The sequence below is a fragment of the Halichoerus grypus genome, chromosome 5 (genome assembly GCF_964656455.1).
Source record: "Halichoerus grypus chromosome 5, mHalGry1.hap1.1, whole genome shotgun sequence".
NCBI classification, from domain to species: domain Eukaryota; kingdom Metazoa; phylum Chordata; class Mammalia; order Carnivora; family Phocidae; genus Halichoerus; species Halichoerus grypus.
This window is the reverse complement of record NC_135716.1, coordinates 174262384-174279381: the sequence shown is the minus strand read 5'-3', so window position 1 is coordinate 174279381 and position 16998 is coordinate 174262384. Positions and strand designations below refer to the sequence as shown.

Below are 16998 nucleotides of genomic sequence, written 5' to 3'. Positions count from 1 at the left end.
TTAGAAGCTCTTGAAGCCCTCATTTCTCTGTACTCCATCTTCGCCTCCTTTCCTTTGTGGGCCACCTCCTCTTGTGTACCACTCCCAGAACTTCCCATCCCAGCTCCTCATGGCTGATTCCTCCAGCATGCCCTTCATTCTGTAGCCAGAATAATTGCATCAAGACACAAAATACACTAGATCATGTCAGTCCCATTGGCTTCCCCTGACTCTGAAGATGGAGACTTCATTCCCTAGGGCAGAGAATGAAATTTGCCCCTGCCTACCTCCCTCCTCCCCAGCTGCCTCTTGAATCACACCCTACCCGGCTCTTCTCTACCCTTATGGGCCACCTCTCCATCCCTCTACCTGGCCAGGCTGTCTCCTCTGCCTAGGACACTCACCCCACCACTCTGCCGGGTCAACTCTTGCTCATCCTCCTGATGTCCAGCAATCACCACCTCTAGGGAGCCTTCCCTGACCTCCCCCCACTAGTCAAATCTTGCTCAGGCTTGCCTACCCCTCCTCCTTCCCCTTGGAGGCCTGTATCCCAGTTGAGAGGATGGAAGCCCAGCAGGCTGGCCTTGGAGTCTGCACTTGAACCCCTGAGACTGTTCAATATAGTGGAATGATGGTTTATAGGCTTATCATGGCTGAACAGAGTCTCCCAAGGATATCAGACCTTAAGCCCTGGAACCTGTGAGTGTTACATTATTTGGAAAAGGATCTTTGCAGATGTGATTAAGTTAAGGACTTTGAGATGGGGGAGATTATCCTGGATTATCCAGGAGGGCCCTAAATGCCATGACATGTGTCCTCCTAAGAGCGAGCTGGAGGGAGGTCTGACACACAGAGGGAAGGTGGTGTGAAGATGGAGCAGAGACTTGGAGGTGCTGGCCTTGGGACTGGAGCCATGTGGCCACAAGCCAAGGAGTGCTGGTGGGCCCCAGAACTGGAAGATTCTTCCCTTGAGCCTCCGGAGGAGGCACTGATTTTGGAATTCTGGCCCCCAAACTGTGAGAGAATAAAGGTATGCTTTTACCAAGCCATGGAGCCTGTGGTCATTTGTTACAGCAGCTGCAGGAACCTAATACGAGGTTCATAGGCAATGAAACTGAAGCTCAGAGAAGTCAAGTAATTTGCCCAAGGCCACACAGCTAGCCCATCCCCGCCCTCAAACTTGTCTTGGGAGAGAAAATTAACCCCCACCCCAAAAATGCAAAGTGCAATGCGGCTGAGGTCATTTGGGAGCAATGAGAGCGCCCGAGCTGGCAAGAGAGGAACAGCCCCTCTCAGGCACACGGAGCACGTCCCCAGCCTGGCCGGCCTACACATCTTGCTCTGAGGCCACAGCAGATCGGGGCACATCCCCTCATTCCCAGCTCCATGAGGGGGCCCTGCTCAGAGCTTGAGCCTCCCCAAAACAGCCTCTGGAGCAATTAAGCAAGGAACAGAAAGAGTTACCAGAAAGCCCCTGGTTCCATCACCACGGTGCTCCTGAGCCATGCAGCCTGCTTGCTAATGTCTCACTTCAGGAAGCCCCAGGCCCCTGCCTCTTGTCCCCTCCTTCCCTTCCTGCTGCTCCCACAGAAGGGTTGTGAAGAGGGACGGTCCTGAGGCCATGCAGGGGACAAAGCCGGAGTGGACATCACCTTGCCGGTCTGGGCTGCTAGGAGAAGTGAAGGCGGGAGAGCAGTATTCTAGCCCCTCCACACACCAAGCGCACACTGGGTACTGTCACGTGGAACATCATAGCAGCCCCGCAAGAGACATGGTCCTGTTCCCATTTCACTGTCGGGGTACCTGAGGCTCAGCAAGGCCAAGTGCTTTGCTCAAGCTTTGCCAGCTAGAAAGTGGCTGGGTCTGCCGGGCGCAAGTCTAGTGCTGTCCCCACCCAGTGCCTGAGACCCTGCTCCTCCCCTTCATGAGGAGGACACTCAGGTGACCCATCTTCAAAGCCTGTCTCCGCCTCTTCCCTACCCCACCTCCAGCAAGCTTTCTGCCATGAATTCCCACTTATCTGTCCAAAGAATGAAGAGGCTACCCGGATCAGTCCAAGCCCTCCCAAACGCAGGAATAAACGGGGAGTTGTTTTCAAAGTAAAAAAAAGCGTCGCACCTGTGATTATTATTGTAAATATTGTACACTCGACTCTTCAATTTCCACACTAATGGAGGGAGCAGTGGTGCAGATAATTAAAAATGCATTTGTATTTGGCTCCAGAACTTGTTTCTGTTCTCATGTTTGGGTATTGGAGGCTCTGATGTTCCAGAAATTCAGTGTGACTTCATAATCCTGCAAAGAGAGAGAGAGATTACAAACACCTGCCTTGAGAGAATCCAGAAAGCCAACCCATGCTCAGCCCCAACCTGTCACCCTGCAATAATGTCACCTCCAAGGTGGATAGAAAAGCTGCAAAATAAATGATTTTTGTTGTTTGGAGTCACCTGGTTTGGAGATGGCGTGTTATGCAGCAGTCAGTAACCGATACACCCCTGTTCCATGTTCCCAGGAGGTCCGTGACCTCGCCAGGATTTGTGTGAATTCCAGGTCCCTTTGGAGACCAGCTTCTTGCCTGGCGAATCCTTCCTCCTGGCCCCCATCTTTCCTCCCACACTGTTCCCTTCCCAGATCTGAAAGCCGGCTCCTGCCTCGATGCCCTCCAGATAACTGACAAGGCTTTGGTGATGTAACAGACTTCCCCGAAGGACTACAGGAAGTATCGAGGTTTGCCTATCACAGGATCTCAAATGGCTTATATTTAGATGCCAGAAATTCTGTTCTTAAAAAAAAACCTGTGGTCAACAGCTTTCTTCCACAGTTTTGATCTCCTGGTGAGTTGCCTCCACCTCTCTCTCTTCCTGTCTTCTTCTCTTCTCGACTTTCCCACGCTTCCACATTCCCAAATCATCAGCTGCTAGTGTAGCTATCTGCCATTTCCAGACACCTCATGCTCTCTGAGTCTTATCTTCCACCCTCAGAAGATCGTCAAAGTATTTTCCAAACACAAATATTGTATTCTTCCCGTAAGGGGACTCTGATGCCAGATGCTAGGCTAATAGTAGCACTTTTTAATTCTGCTGTTTAAGTGAAGGAGGACAGTTTGAGCTGTCCATCCAATATCCATTCTTTTCTTCCCTCTTCCCCCCAGAGCACTAATTTTCTTCGGGACAAGTTAATTCTCCAGCCTCTTTGCAGCCCAGAGTGGACATGAGACATAATTATGGCCCTTGAGATGCAAATAGAAGTCAGCTGGGGATTTATAGGAATGTTTATCCTTTGCTGATATAGGCACTGCCCATCCTGCTTCGCCCTGCCTGCCTGGGATGTGGACGCAATGTCTGGTGGTGCAGCAGCCATATTGCAACCGAGAAGATGAAAGTCACGTGGACGGCAGAGCAGAAAGACAGAACAAGGCTGCACTCTTGACAACTTCCTTCAGCTGCACCTGAACTGCTTAATTCTGGACTCCACATTCGTTGTGAAAAATAAATCCCCATTTGTTGGGTTTTCTGTCTCTTGCATCTGAACGCAATCCTACGTGATTCAATAAGTAATTACATTTTGATTTCAAAAACCTTTCTTTCAACGGCTGCTGCTTCAGGGAAAAGGATGTCGACCACAGGCTAGGTACTGAACAAAGTTGGTAATGATGTCAATTAGAAGTACCTAAGTCATACCACCTGCAGTGATCAAGAACTGCTCATAAATGGAAAAGAACAGCTGGGAACCCCCAGCTCATCCCGGAAGAATCCTACCTGAGCCCACCTGAGGGCAGAGGCAGTACCCCTAGTCAGGTGAGTCTCCCCTGGGACATGCCTGGCACACACAGAGGGGCCGGTGCTCACCAGTGGAACAAGCATGCCACAACTGGACAGAGTGTCCGAGGAACGACAGCAGACTCGGCACATTCTGACCTGTCTCTTCGGTTTGGGGTGGCTGGAGGAGGTGGGCTCGTCTGGGCGGGCAGAGTCCGTGGGAAGCAGCTTGGCAGAGACTGCCCCTCACACCTGCCTCTTATTCCAGCTCAGCCACTGAGGAGGCGAACAACCTTGGGGTGGGGGTGGGGGGCAGTATTTCCTCCACGAGCCTCAGCTTTCTCCTTTGCAGGGTGATAATCTGTGCATCCTGCACAGCCACGAGCATTACTGGAGACAGAGTGCAAAGCATTTCCTGCCCGCTCACAGTAAGTGCTCAATAAATGCTCACTTTACTGTGATTACCCACAGAAGGCCGTTTCAGCGCGGGAAGCAGTGAGGATACACGGACTGAACGCATGACAGTCACTCAGCAGAAAGAGCCCTGGCCCGGCTCCAGGGGGAGCCCGCGGCAGCAGAGAAGGGGGGCTGTGGGGCCCTGCTTGGAGCCCAGCGCACTCTGCCGGCCTCGGGCGGCCCCGACCGCTGCCCACCCTCCTCATCACCTCCGTGTGTTGGGATTTGTCGGCACCAGTACCCTCCTCACCAGCCTGGGAGCTGATCTCTGTACCTGCAGTGTCCAGCACATACTAGTTGACAATAAATACTCATTGAAGGAGGAAGGATGGACACAAGGGTGAATCTGAGCCCCAGGCTCCCTGAAAAAGGACTCGATGCTGGGGACCCAACAAGCTGCAGAGGTCTGCTGGGGTACGGAGAGGGGTCACATCATGGGGGGACAGAGGTGGACAGATGTGGGAGGGGAACAGTGACCAGGCCCAGCAGTTTGGAGGGTCCTCAGAGAGGACTGAGACCAGCAGCAAGACAGGCTCCCGTCCATGGAGGGTGAGTCTGACCGTCCACAGGGGCAGGGCCGCCCGGACCAGGGAGGGAGCACGGGGGGGTGCAGAGCCGGAGCCTCTGGCCCCCCAGTGGCTCTCCGTGTCTCCATCTGTAGAACAGGCAAGTGAGCAGGATGACCTTTCACCCCCGGATTCTGGGAATGGGCTGCATTTCAGGGGCTGGACGGAGGCTCCTGCCAGAGCCCAGGACCCCTGCCCCTCACGCAGGATCCCTGAAGGCCACTCTGGCCTTGAGGGTGCCTGTCACAGACCCCAGGACTGCACTCCAAGAGGCTGAGAGCAGAAAGTCCCCAAGGCCCTGGCATTGGCAACAAGAGGAAGAAAGTATCAATGAACAGTGTATGTATGGAACTTTCTGCTCTTCCAGACTATGGAGCTAGAAAGGACCTTCGCTTCCTCCCTCATTCATTCTTTCCCTCTCTCACTCATTCATTGTTAGGCAGGCAGACCTGACATTTAGTCAGACTTCGAGGGGGCCCCTGGTTGGGCCAGGCCCCACGCAGGATGCTAGAGACCATTACATGACTCCAGAAGCCCAGGGTCTAACACTGAACCAACACTAAAATGAAGAATTCTAATCTGGAGCAGTGGGGGCTGCAAGGGGTGGGGGGATGGCCAGGGGGTGTGTTCTGGGGAGATAGGGGGAGGGGAGACAGTCCCTGCAGAGCCAGAGCCTTTAGCCCAGCTTTGGAATTGTCCTGGGAACCCCACCTCCAGGTGCACCGGGATGACCGATGACCTCAAATCTTGTAATGGGGGAGAGGACAAGGCAGAGGTGAGCTGAGAGGGAGGGTCCTAGGGAGGGCAGAGGTAAGATGGGGTGGCCACTTCTTCCCTCCACCTCCTGGGTAGGGTCCTCTCATGCCCAGCAGGATCGTGAGTTCCCACCAGCTGCATCTGGGAGCCAACGGGAAGGCTGAGGCTCAGTTGCTCTTCACTATCTTCTTTAGCAGCTATGAGTGCAGTGGTGCTGAATGCAGGCTGGTTCAGCACCCCATCCCTGCCCTTCCTGCCATCGGTCCCCAGGGTCAGCGGAGGTCTCTGGACCCAGAAAGCCCCTGGTTGCTGCCCCTCTGGTCACAACAGCCCTCGTGGGGGCAGCTCCTTGCCACATCGAGCTCCGCTGCACCAACCCCAGAGCCTCCGCTTCCCTCGGGGGAGAGTGCCCCACACTGGCCCCTCTCTGCCCCCTGGGCTCCTGCCACACTTTGATATATTGGCCTAATATTCCTGGAATTATTTTTTGCTCTGTGTTCTGTTTTCTTGAACAGCCCCTGAGAGGCCTCATTATCTTGCTCTGAGCATGGGGCGCTACTGTCATCAAGTCACCCCTAATAAGTGCGGCAGAGCCAGGCTGACACCGAGCAGGGCCCCAGGAGGACTCGCAGCCTGGCGCCCAGCCACCGAGTGGGCATGAGGCTGGCACTCTCGGAAGCTTCGCCCATCCGGGGACCCCGGAGCACGTTAGCACCTGTGTCTTCACCCTGTTCCAAGAGCGGCCAGCCCAGGGACCCGGCTCAGCCACGGAGAGGGGCCGGGAGACCCCCACGGAGGGGCCGGTCCTCCTCCTGACATGATTTCCCTCTTCCTGTTTCCAGAGTCTCCAGTTTCCTCCCCTGACGGCCCCCCGTCCCTGCTGTGGTGCCGCACAGCCCCGGTCAAGGCTCCCTGTCTTTCAACATCTCACTTTCCTCCTCTTTAAAACGAGGGTGCAGTCTTCTGCCTTCTCATTTCGTAGGTGCTCAATATTTCATGAGCAGCTACTACGTGCTAGGCACCACGCCAGGCTCCCACACCATGAGGCTGCGGAAGAGAGTAACAACAGCTGTAATACTAACCGACCCACATGTGCCGGACTCGGGGCTGAACACCCCTCCCCCGCCCCCTCCTCCATCACCTTCGTCGTCAGCATCATCAGGCTAGAGCGGCCCAGGCCAGGAGCCCGAGACGGGGCAACGAGGCTCTGCACCAGGCACGCCCGCCCGGGGAAGGAAAATCCAAGAGCCTGTGCGCCTTCGAGCCCCCCCGTAGTGTTCTGGGGCACCTGCCAGTCCTGTCCCTGAGCTCCCAAGGGGTGTGCTGACAATGGTCACACTGGGGGATGTGCCCATGGGAGGGGCCTCAGTCCTGGAGGCCTGGCAGGAGCCCCAAGCTGGCAGGGAGACCTCCTCTGGAAGGAAGTATGATGAGCGGCTAAGGTTAAGGTGGCCTCCTGAGGGGACTGATGCACCTGGCTTGAGGTCCACGCCACCACCTCCCCAACCGGGCGACCCTGGAGAGTCGCACTCTGCACTGGAACCCTGGCTAAGTCACCTCCTCTCCATTCCCTGCCACAGAGAGCCCAGCAGAGCACTGGACCCAAGCGGGGGCGCCGGGGGGAGGTCCACACCAGGCCCTGGGCACCACGCGTGCGGCCACCGTCAAACCGCCGGCCTTCTCTGCTCTGCTCCTCTTCAAAGCAAGGATACAATTCCTTATCTTTCTTTGCTCACTCAACACACACTCCTTTGGCACTTACTGTGGGCCGGGCTCTGTGCTGCCCACAGGCCGTCGTGGGCAACAAACATTCAACAACAACAACAACCATAATCGCCAGCCCACTCGGCGCTAAAACTCGCTCTCCTCCTGAGGACAGTGCGCGTAAGACGGACGGTCAGATCCAGGCCTGGGTGTGAAGCTCTCTCTGCCGCTTCCCTAGCTGTGTGACCTTGGGCAGGTGGCTTACCCTCTCTGTGCCTCCACATCCTCTGGTCAGGTCAGGCTCCTAGCACAGCGCCTGGTTCATTGTGAGTGCTCGGTACATGGAGGCCATTGCTACTGGGATGGCTTTTCTCGGAGTCCCACAAAACGGGGTTCGGGCGGCACTCAGGATGTGAGAAAGGAGCTCCTTTGACTTGCCTTCTCCCCCTTTTCCTCCCCCCCATTATGACCTGAACTCAGACCTCATCACCTCTCAAATGGGATTTTCTCTCAGCCTCCTTAGAGTCTCCCAGCCTCTGGCCTCATCCCCTCTGTTATGGGCTGGATTGCATCCCCCCCAAATTTGTATGTTGCAGTGCTAAGCCCTGGTACCTCAGAATGTGACTGGATTTGGAGATGGGGACTTTAAAGAGGTGATTAAGTTCCAACGAGGCCATTAGGGTCGGCGCTAATCCAACACAACCGGTGTCTTTATATGGAGAGGAGATTAGGACACAGACAGGCACGGAAGGACGACCACGTGAGGACACGGGGAGAAGGCGGCCGTCCACACGCCAGGGAGAGAGGCCTCAGAGAAACCAATTGGCTGACACCGTGGACTCCGGCTTCCAGACTGGGAGACAATACGTTTGTGTCTGTTAGGACAGCCCGAGCACAAAAATACACCCTCTGATCCACCTGCCGCACGGCCACCAGGCTGATCCACGCCAAACTGCTGACCATTTCAGGATCATGTCACTTGGGAGGCAAGACCTCTCTGGACCCCCCAGTGCGCAGCCGGCAGAGGTCACGCTTCTCAGCCTGTGTTCTAGACACTCCTGCTGACTCCTACTGCTTCCCCACCCCTGCCATGGCAAGGCCAACCGCACGGCCCCCGGCAGCAGGAGGAAAAGAGGAAGAAGCCTCCTCACCGTCTCAGGGGGCGAGGAGCAGCTCCTGTGGGCCTGGGACAGAGCTGGGGCTCCTCCTGGGAACTGGCAGCCCCTCCTTCGCTCCTGGAGGTGGCCGGCGGTCCCTGGCATTCCTCTGCTTGTACCTGCATCACCCCCATCTGTCCCCCATCTCTCGTGGCCGCCTTCCCTGCGTGTGTCTTATGTCTGTGTCCTCACCGGGTACTCTTATCAAGCCCCCAGTCCTGGGATCCAGGGCCCACCCTAATCCCAGACGACTTCATCTTAATGCCACCACAGCTACAAACATGTTTCCAAATAAAGTCACATTCTGAGGTCCCAGGTGGAACCGAATTTTGGGGAGACACCATTCATCCGACTATGACAGATATTGCTCCCCGTTCCAGAGACGAGGAACCCGGAGCATGGAGAGTGACTCACTGGAGGTCACAAGTGGCCGGTCCAGGATCCAGGCTCAGGTCTGCCTGACGTCAAGACGCCCCCCACATTCACTCCCACCACCGCTCCCCCAAGGACTGTGAGCATGGCTGCCACTCACTGAGGTGTCAATTACACGGGCTATTTCATTGAACCCTGGCGCCGGCCTTCTAGGGCGGGGGTGGGGGGGAGGGAGGGGGGCCGGAGCGGCGCTAGACTCGTCCCACAGATGAGGATTAAGGCTTCCAGAGGCTAAGTGACTTGCCCAAGGCCACACAGCAAGTCAGCAAAAGAGCCAGGATCAGAAAATCGGTCTGACTTCACCTCCATATGCTTAACCACGATCTTAAAATACCTCTACTTGTCCCTTCACTTGGTGACAAGCTAAATCTGAAGGAGTCACAAATCGCCATCCCTGTACCTTGAGGCCTTTTCCAAAACTAGAGCCCCTCCCAGTCCGATCCATGCTGAAGGGGGCCCTCCCACCCCTAGGGGCCTGGGGGGTGGGGGTAGAGTGGAGAAGCCAGGGACCCTCCAAACCCTCGCCAGACACACTCGCACATGCACACTCACACACACACACAGAGGGAAAGACACACATACATGCACACTCACACATGCAAACTCACACACACGCAGGAACACACAGACACAAACACACACCTCCGTGAGTACACAGACACACAGACACACACAGACACACATACACGCACACAGGCACACTCACACACAGGGACACCCATATTCACACACTGGCTCACACTCCACCAGCCAGCCAGCTCCCGGAGCCAATTAGCGAGCCTGGGTGGTCTCGGGGGAGCCCCGCGGGGTGATAGACTGTATTGATCAGCTCAGTGGCAGAGCATCAAGCAGGAGAGAGGAGTCATTTAGGCGGTGTTCTCCTTTCCCCAAGTGCGGCGGGCGCTCTGGGAGCGGAGAGTGAGTTGTATTTACCACGAAGGCAAATGAAAGGCAGCCGCGACCACCCCACATTGTCCCCGCCAACACCTAATTGCTGGACCAGAAACTGCTGGAGAGCCGGGGCTGGGGCTGGGGGGAGCGGGGGGCGGGGGGGGGTGTTAATCTAGCCCAGAATCAATAGCGAAAGCTTTCACAGCATCAGGCACAATAAATGGAGCTGAACGACTAGAAGCTGCAGAAAATTAGCCTCCAGGCTGACTCGGTTTGAAAGCTAAAATCAGAAGGCAGAAGGCAGTTGTCGCAACACCACCCCCCGCCCCTGCTTCTGTCCACGTGTTTGCTGATGGCAAGCGGAGCCCGGTACCAGCTCAGAGTCCATGGGCTTGGCTGAGCGTGGATCAGACAGACCCTAAATCTGGCCCCCTTGGGAAGGGCTCGGGGCATGGACAGCCCGCGGTAGCCCATGACCTGGACAAGTCACGCCAGCTCACGGAGCTTCGGGTCCCTCATCGGCAGACTGTGCACCTGCTCCGTGGTGGGGGGGGGGGGGGAGGAGAACATGAAGACCAGGGTTTGAACCCGATGTGCCACGTCCCCGCTGTGGGACACTCAACAGGTGAGTTACCTTCCTCTAGAAAAGGGGGATTCTGGTTCCTGGCTATGGTAGGCTGAGAAACACACCCCCTAAAAGATCTCCACATCCCAACCCCCGAAGCTGCGAATGCCACCTTATGTGGCCAAACAGAAAAGGCTCTTTGCCAATGTGATAAAGTGGAGGTTCTTGAGATGGGGCAGGTGATCCTGGGTGAGCCAGGTGGAACCTCAATGCCATCACACGTGTCCCGGTAAGAGCGAGCCGGAGGGAGGTATGACACACAGAGGGAAGGTGGTGCGAGGATAGAGCAGATTTGGAGGTGCTGGCCTTGGGACTGGAGCCATGTGGCCACAGCCAAGGAGTGCCTGCAGGCCCCGGAGCTGGAAGATTCTCCCCTGGAGCCTCCGGAGGCAGCACAACCCTGCTAACACCCGAATCTGGGCCTAAGGGTACTGATTTCGCACTTCAGGCTCCAAAACTGTGAGAGATCCGTTGCTGTGGCTTATGCCACCAAATTGTGGTGACTCAGCCACGGGAAACTAATGCGTTGGGTTTGCAGAGTCGGAAAGGTGAGAAATATTTATTAAAACACCTGCCACATAACAGACTTCAGAATGCAGGTGTCCCAGGCCTCAAACACCCAGCGGCAGCCGTGTTAGAGCCCGGAGCCCCATGCTAAGGGAAGGCCTTGCGTTTCTATGCAAAGCATCTGAAATTTCTCCAACAGATGAATTGAGCAAATTATGTGTTTCTGTTTCCTTTGGATGTAAGTCCCATGGGGGCTGGTTTCCTTCTTTTGTTCAGTTGCCTAGAACAGTGCCTGGCATGTAGTCAGCTCTCAATAAACAATTGTGGAATAACAGTCATGAGAATCAGAGAAGAACAATAGAACCACCTGGCGTATAGGAGGTGCTCTGAAGACAGCAGTGGTGGTGCTATTAACACAAGGCTCTTGAGTGGTATCCCCCCACCCACCCCTTCCAGACCTCCTATTCCTAGTCCGGGAATGATGACGATCAGGCAGTCAGGCTAGCCCCGCTCCCGAGGACTGGCTGAGCTGTAAACGTCCAGAGAAGGCGGGGAGAGAGCTTTGAAAACGAAAATGCTGTACAGAGACCCTAACTAGCCACCCCGATCTCACGTGAGACTCATCCCTCATGCCCTCCCCGCCCAGCCCCCAAGACCCTGAGAGTGTCCTTTGGTTGCTTTCGGCATCCAAGAATCCCTTTACACGCTTGTGCACGGGTGGACTTCCCTGGTTAAATGTTCAATCATTTTTAGATTCTCGAAGCAGGTCTGTAACCTTAAAAAAAAAAAAAAAAAGGTATCATCTCTGGAACAATCCAGCTCCCACATCTCCAGCTACAGCCAGCCCCGGAGGTCATCATGGCAGTGCCCCAAGACCAGACACTCTGGGAGATAGGGCGCAAACACTGGCTTCTATGAGCCATGAGTGTGGGCCTGGACTCACTCAGGAGACGGGGAAGGGAGGGTAGGGTGGGGTGCCGGCTCTGAGCACCAGAGGGCGAGGGAGAAGTGTAGGGGTGCACTGGAGATGGCCCACACCTGCTCCCAAGAGTTGATGATGTACATCTCTCCCAGTTCTGTAGTAGCTGGAGGCCAGCCTTGATAGATGTTAACACAATGGAAATCAGCAAATGCTACAAATCAGTTTGTCTTTTGTTCTTTCCTCAGAACTGGTTGTTAAACATTTTACCAGCACTCTACTAGAAAAGCCCCACCTTGGAGAGAAGCTATGTATTCCAGAGTTTTGCCAGGAAGCGTTCACAGGTGTCCCCATGCAGGAGGCCTGTGTCGACATTCATTCTATGAATGTTTACCAGGACTCCGCTCAAGCCAGCTCAGACACCTGCTGGGCCCAGAACAGAGAGGATGTCCCACCCCCACCCCATCATCCTTCCTGAGGGGCCTCAGCCATAGCACTACCTCTGCAGAGGGTCAGTGGGGGACCAAGGGGACTGAGGTGGGGCAGATCCACCCAGCGCACGGAGATGCTCCATCCGGGATACCCGGGGCAGCCTCGCTCCATCCATCCGTGGAACCAGCACTCACTTCCCTCAGCTCCTCTGCAGCTCCTAGCCCCCAAAGTCAGAGGTCAAATGGGTGGGGTACAATAGGTCCTGTGCCTTGCCAGTCACTTCACATCTGCAAGCCTCCGTCTCCCCTTACTTTATCCTGGCACTGGGGGTGGGCGGCTGTGTGAATTCAATAAGATAATGTCAGGTTCATTGAGCATCTTCTACACACCAGGAACTTGACAGGTGGCATTGCAATTCTCCCTGGTGACCACAAATCAGGAGGAGGGCACTAGCCCTGTTGACCCCTCTTCCAGGTGAGGAGACTGAGGCACCCAGCAGGTAAATGCCATGCTCAGAGCCACACCACGGAGCTCTGTCTGGTTCCAGGGCCTCTGCCATCGCCTGACTCCCAGCACAGAGCGTGGCCCAGTGGCCATGAGATTCCAGCATTCATACCTGACCCCCCTCAAACAGCCATGATCTCTCACTATAGAAACCATCAGTCCGATAGCAGCATGCCAATTGTCTCTCCCCTTTCCCTGGGAAAGTCACCGGTTCCAGGTTAATTGCTGGCCGAAGAGCAGGGGAGGAAGGCCTGGGGGTGGACATTCGGTCACAACCTTGGCCAACATGCACAGCAGCGTGGCCTCCCCGGGTGGAGGTGGCAAGAGCAGGCCACTGCTGTTCTGCAGGTGACTGGCGGCGGGTCCCACGCCTGCCCTCTGACTCGCTAATTGGCACTCCCTCTTAGAGCCATTTCAGGAGATGAAAAATATACGTGTGTATGGATGTGGTAGGGATTCGCCAGGAAGGTTGAAATATCAAATTAATGGTGCTAGCTCCTTCGAAGAGCTCCAAAGACGGAAAACTGTGATGGGGGATGACGTGAGCAGGGAAGATGCTTGTGTCTCCCCAGTATTTGGTCTGGTCAAGTGCATCCCCTCCAGCTGCAGATGGGTCTAAATGAGAAATTCGCAAAGGATTAACAAACAGAAATGTTTGCTATGAAGCAGATGCCTGTAGCATCCACAGAGTCTTGGCTCAAGGAGATGCAGGCCAGCTAGACAAAATGTGTCTTCTTGGGGGACCGGCAGCCTGTGTCACACGCACCCTGCACTGACTATGGAGGGGCTTCCAGAAGACAGCGGCAGCTCCTGACTTCTCCTGCCTATAAACAGGCAGTAGCAGGTTCTGAGAGAAGGCTATCATCTTGGAAGGTGGGGACGACTGGCTTTGGCCGCCTAAGCAATTCAGCATCCAGACACCAAGAGGGAGAAGAGAGAGTGGGTACCATGCACCCATCCATCCATCCATCCATCCATCCAGTAAGCACTGAGGTCTACTCTCCTCAGGGCCCTTGCAATACTGTTCCCACTGGCTGGACCACTTTTCTCTCCATGTGCCCACATGAAGGGCTCCCCTCATCACTCAGGTCCACACTCAAACGCTACGTCTTTAAAGAAAGCTTTCCTGACATTCGATTTCAAGCAGCTCCCTTTCTGTACCTCCAGGTTTAATGGCGCTTGCTTTCTACCTAAAATCATCTTGTGTATTTGTTTTGTTCTTTATTGTGGACCCCTCCTTTTGCCAATAGGAAGCAGGCATCATATTTACGGCTGCATTCCCAGGGCCTCAAACACTGTGGGGTGCGTGGGCCAGTGGGTGAGTGAGAGAATCGTTGGCTAAGCCCCAAGTGCCAGGCCCTGGGCCAGGAATCCCTAGAGAAAACCAGAATGACAAAGTCCCTGCGTCCACTAGTTCACAGGCCAGCAGTACTGATCCACTGTTATAACAGAGACATGAACATAGCACTCAGAGAGCCCGGGGACATCAGAGGAGGCTGTCCATAGGAAGTGGCATTTGAGCTGTGTTTTGAAGAGGGAGTAAGAATTTCCCCAGTAGGCATGGGATAAATCCCATGGGATTTTATCCCAGCCATGGGATTCGGGGAAAGGGACTAGCTGATGGGGAGTGTTTGGAGAACTACAAGTTGCTTGGTGAGTTTTGAGGGCAGAAGGGAGTGATGAGTCCAAGCTGCCTTTCAGGAAGACTTCCCCGCAGAGGCAGCGGGGGTCCGTGTGGATGGGAGGGGGTTGGCATGACTGGTGGAGAGAACAGTTAGGATGCAGCTGCTGCAGGAGGCAGGGAGAGAGGAAGGATGGACATGAGAGATATTAGGGGTAGAAGGGAAAGGATTTGGGGTGGGGAAATAGAAGAGCCCAGGATGAGAGCCAGTGGGTCTCTTCTGGGCACCTGGATGGGTCCTGGGGCCCCACTGAGCGAGGGAAGCCAGAGGCAGGGGCCAGTGGGAGGAGGAATTCTGTTCTGGGCCTGCTGAGCTTGAAATGGCTGTGGAACCACCCCTACCCCATCCTCTGAGCACTGCCCCACTACAGAAAGGACAGAACCCATTGGCTGGGAGGGCATGGAGGTTCCAGAATGAAGCAGGGGCCCGTGGGTGGGTGAGGACAACACCCCCCTTCATTCTCTTTAGGATAGAGGGACTCTGGAGGAGATCAACCATGTAGCCCAACCTCTCATCTTCCAGATAAGGAAACTGAGGTCCAGAGCGAGGAAGCAATTTTCTGCAACAGGCAGGAAAAGCTATGTTTCCTGCATTAACAAACAATCCCCAAATGTCAGGAGATTCAGACCACAACACCCATTTCTCATTTCTTACCTATTTAACTTGTTTGTAGTGGGTCCTCTGGGGGGTCTGCCCTTTGTCCTCCTTCTCTTCCAAAACCCAGGCTGCCTGGGCTGTCATAGCAAAGGGTGAAAAGGCCTGGGAGACTCTCACTGGGACAGTCATGATACCTAGGTCATTTCCCGACTCACTAGCTAGATGCAGTCCACGACTCCACCCAACCCCAATGGGTTGGACACGTGGTCCTACACGTGCCCAGAAGGAGGAGCTGGGAGTGTTTCCGTATGGCACTGATGAGCTTGCAGCCCAGGCCACTCCTAACCGAACTTGGTGCTAGGCAGGGTGCTGCTTCCTGAGCACCACCCATGGATCCTCGTGCCCTGCAAATGAAGCACCACATTGGACCCAGCAGACAGGCAAGGGCGTCATGGCTCAGAGAGGCAATGTGTCTTGGCAGAGACCACACACTGGTAAGAGGTAGAGCTGGGGTTTGAACCCAGGGTTTCCCCCCTGGGGGACCAGCAAAGAGGCTCGACTCCCCAGAGGAGGAATTCAAGAACAGCCTTACTTGGTAACCCCAAGCACACTTCTGCTGGTTTTCTCTGTGTCCTGATGTATTTTTCCTGAATGCAGTAGCCAGCTCCATCCTCAGCTCCCAGGGGGGTAGATGGTGAAAGCTGATCTTAAAATCTGTCAAGTCATGTGCGTGGTGAGAAGAAAAGTGTCATACACTTTCCAGGTGTTTTTATTGGAAGGGAAATGTGCAAAGTCCAGAGTCATGCTGTCCTCGTAAATGGGATGAGGCCAGCCAGCTGGAAAAGTGACAGCTCCAACCCAGCTCTCAGTGTTAATTGCATCACAGCCAATACCCCGGCTGGAGGAACACAGATGCAACTAGCATGGAGCCCGGGACCCCCAAGTGCCTGATCTGTCATCACATTTGTCCGTGGAATTCATACGACCCCACGGCCACCACTCCTCCCAGGACGGACTCCCATCCTCTGAAAAAGACACTGTGCTGAGCTTTGCATGTGTCGTCCTGGTTACCTGCCTGGATACCTGCCACCTCTGTTTTGCTCACCTTGTACTCTGGTGCACCTGGCAGAGCGTGAGGTATGTACTAGGTGTGCAATGAATGTCCGGGAATGAATGAATGATGTTGCCAAGTCTTCCAGCTTTATGGATTTGCCTGTCCTTTCGTATTCAAATCAAGTGGTTTCAGGTCCAGGCAGGCGCTTCCTCTCCCTCTGAGTCCCCAAGCTGGGAAAGTCTCCATCTCGCCCAAGTGTCCTCTCACGTGGTCCTTCCCTCCTCCCTGCCTCGTGCCAGCCCAAATGCGGGACATGGTGGCTCCTTTGCCTTGGTTCCTCCTCAGCTCTCCTGGGACAAGACACACGTGGGTATTGGCTGAAAGTTTTGGGGAGTGGCAATAGAGGACCATTGCATGGCCCTAAAATGGAAAATAAGGCACCTCTGTTGTGAAATCCTTCTAGAGTGCCAGTTCTCACCAACAACCCTCCCACCAGCTTCTCTGCCTCTCCCCCTCCTCCCTGCTCTTATTCACTGGCCTCCAACCCCCAGAAGCCACCTGCTCAAGTCTCTTCCCAGGCTTTCCCAGAATTCCCTCAAGCCTGCCTTCATATACCCAAAATATCACTCAAGTGCTCTGCTAAACACCCGCCCTCCCCCACCCAACAATACCACCACCACCACCAGTTTTCACCCTTAGCAGCCCAGAGCCCCAGGAGAAACTCTGAAATTGTTGTTTCTCCTTGGACTTGGAATTCTTGGCTTGGCTCTTGGCCTAAGAGGAAGGCCTCAGTGCAGAGATTTATTCTCCCCCAGACATGAACTCTGCCCCCTCCTTCCCTAGAGGAAACAGAAGTGGCCACAGCTGGCTTCAGGGGCATAAGAGGCAACTTTTGTTTTCCCATCGTGCATCTGAATCACCTGACGTGATGAGACAGGGAAACTGAAGGGCTCCATACAAACCTGCTTTTTGCTCCTTT

At 54.9% G+C, this 16998-nt stretch overlaps 1 long non-coding RNA gene across 1 annotated transcript; it reads right to left on the bottom strand.

Moving 5' to 3' along the window:
• Positions 1–10855: 10855 nt before the first annotated feature.
• Positions 10856–15188, bottom strand: LOC144381785 (uncharacterized). Its single transcript, XR_013447605.1, has 2 exons — positions 15023–15188; positions 10856–11606 (listed from the first exon to the last, which is right to left on the bottom strand). It is a non-coding gene; the product is annotated as an uncharacterized LOC144381785 (long non-coding RNA).
• Between the last annotated feature and the right edge of the window lie 1810 nt (positions 15189–16998).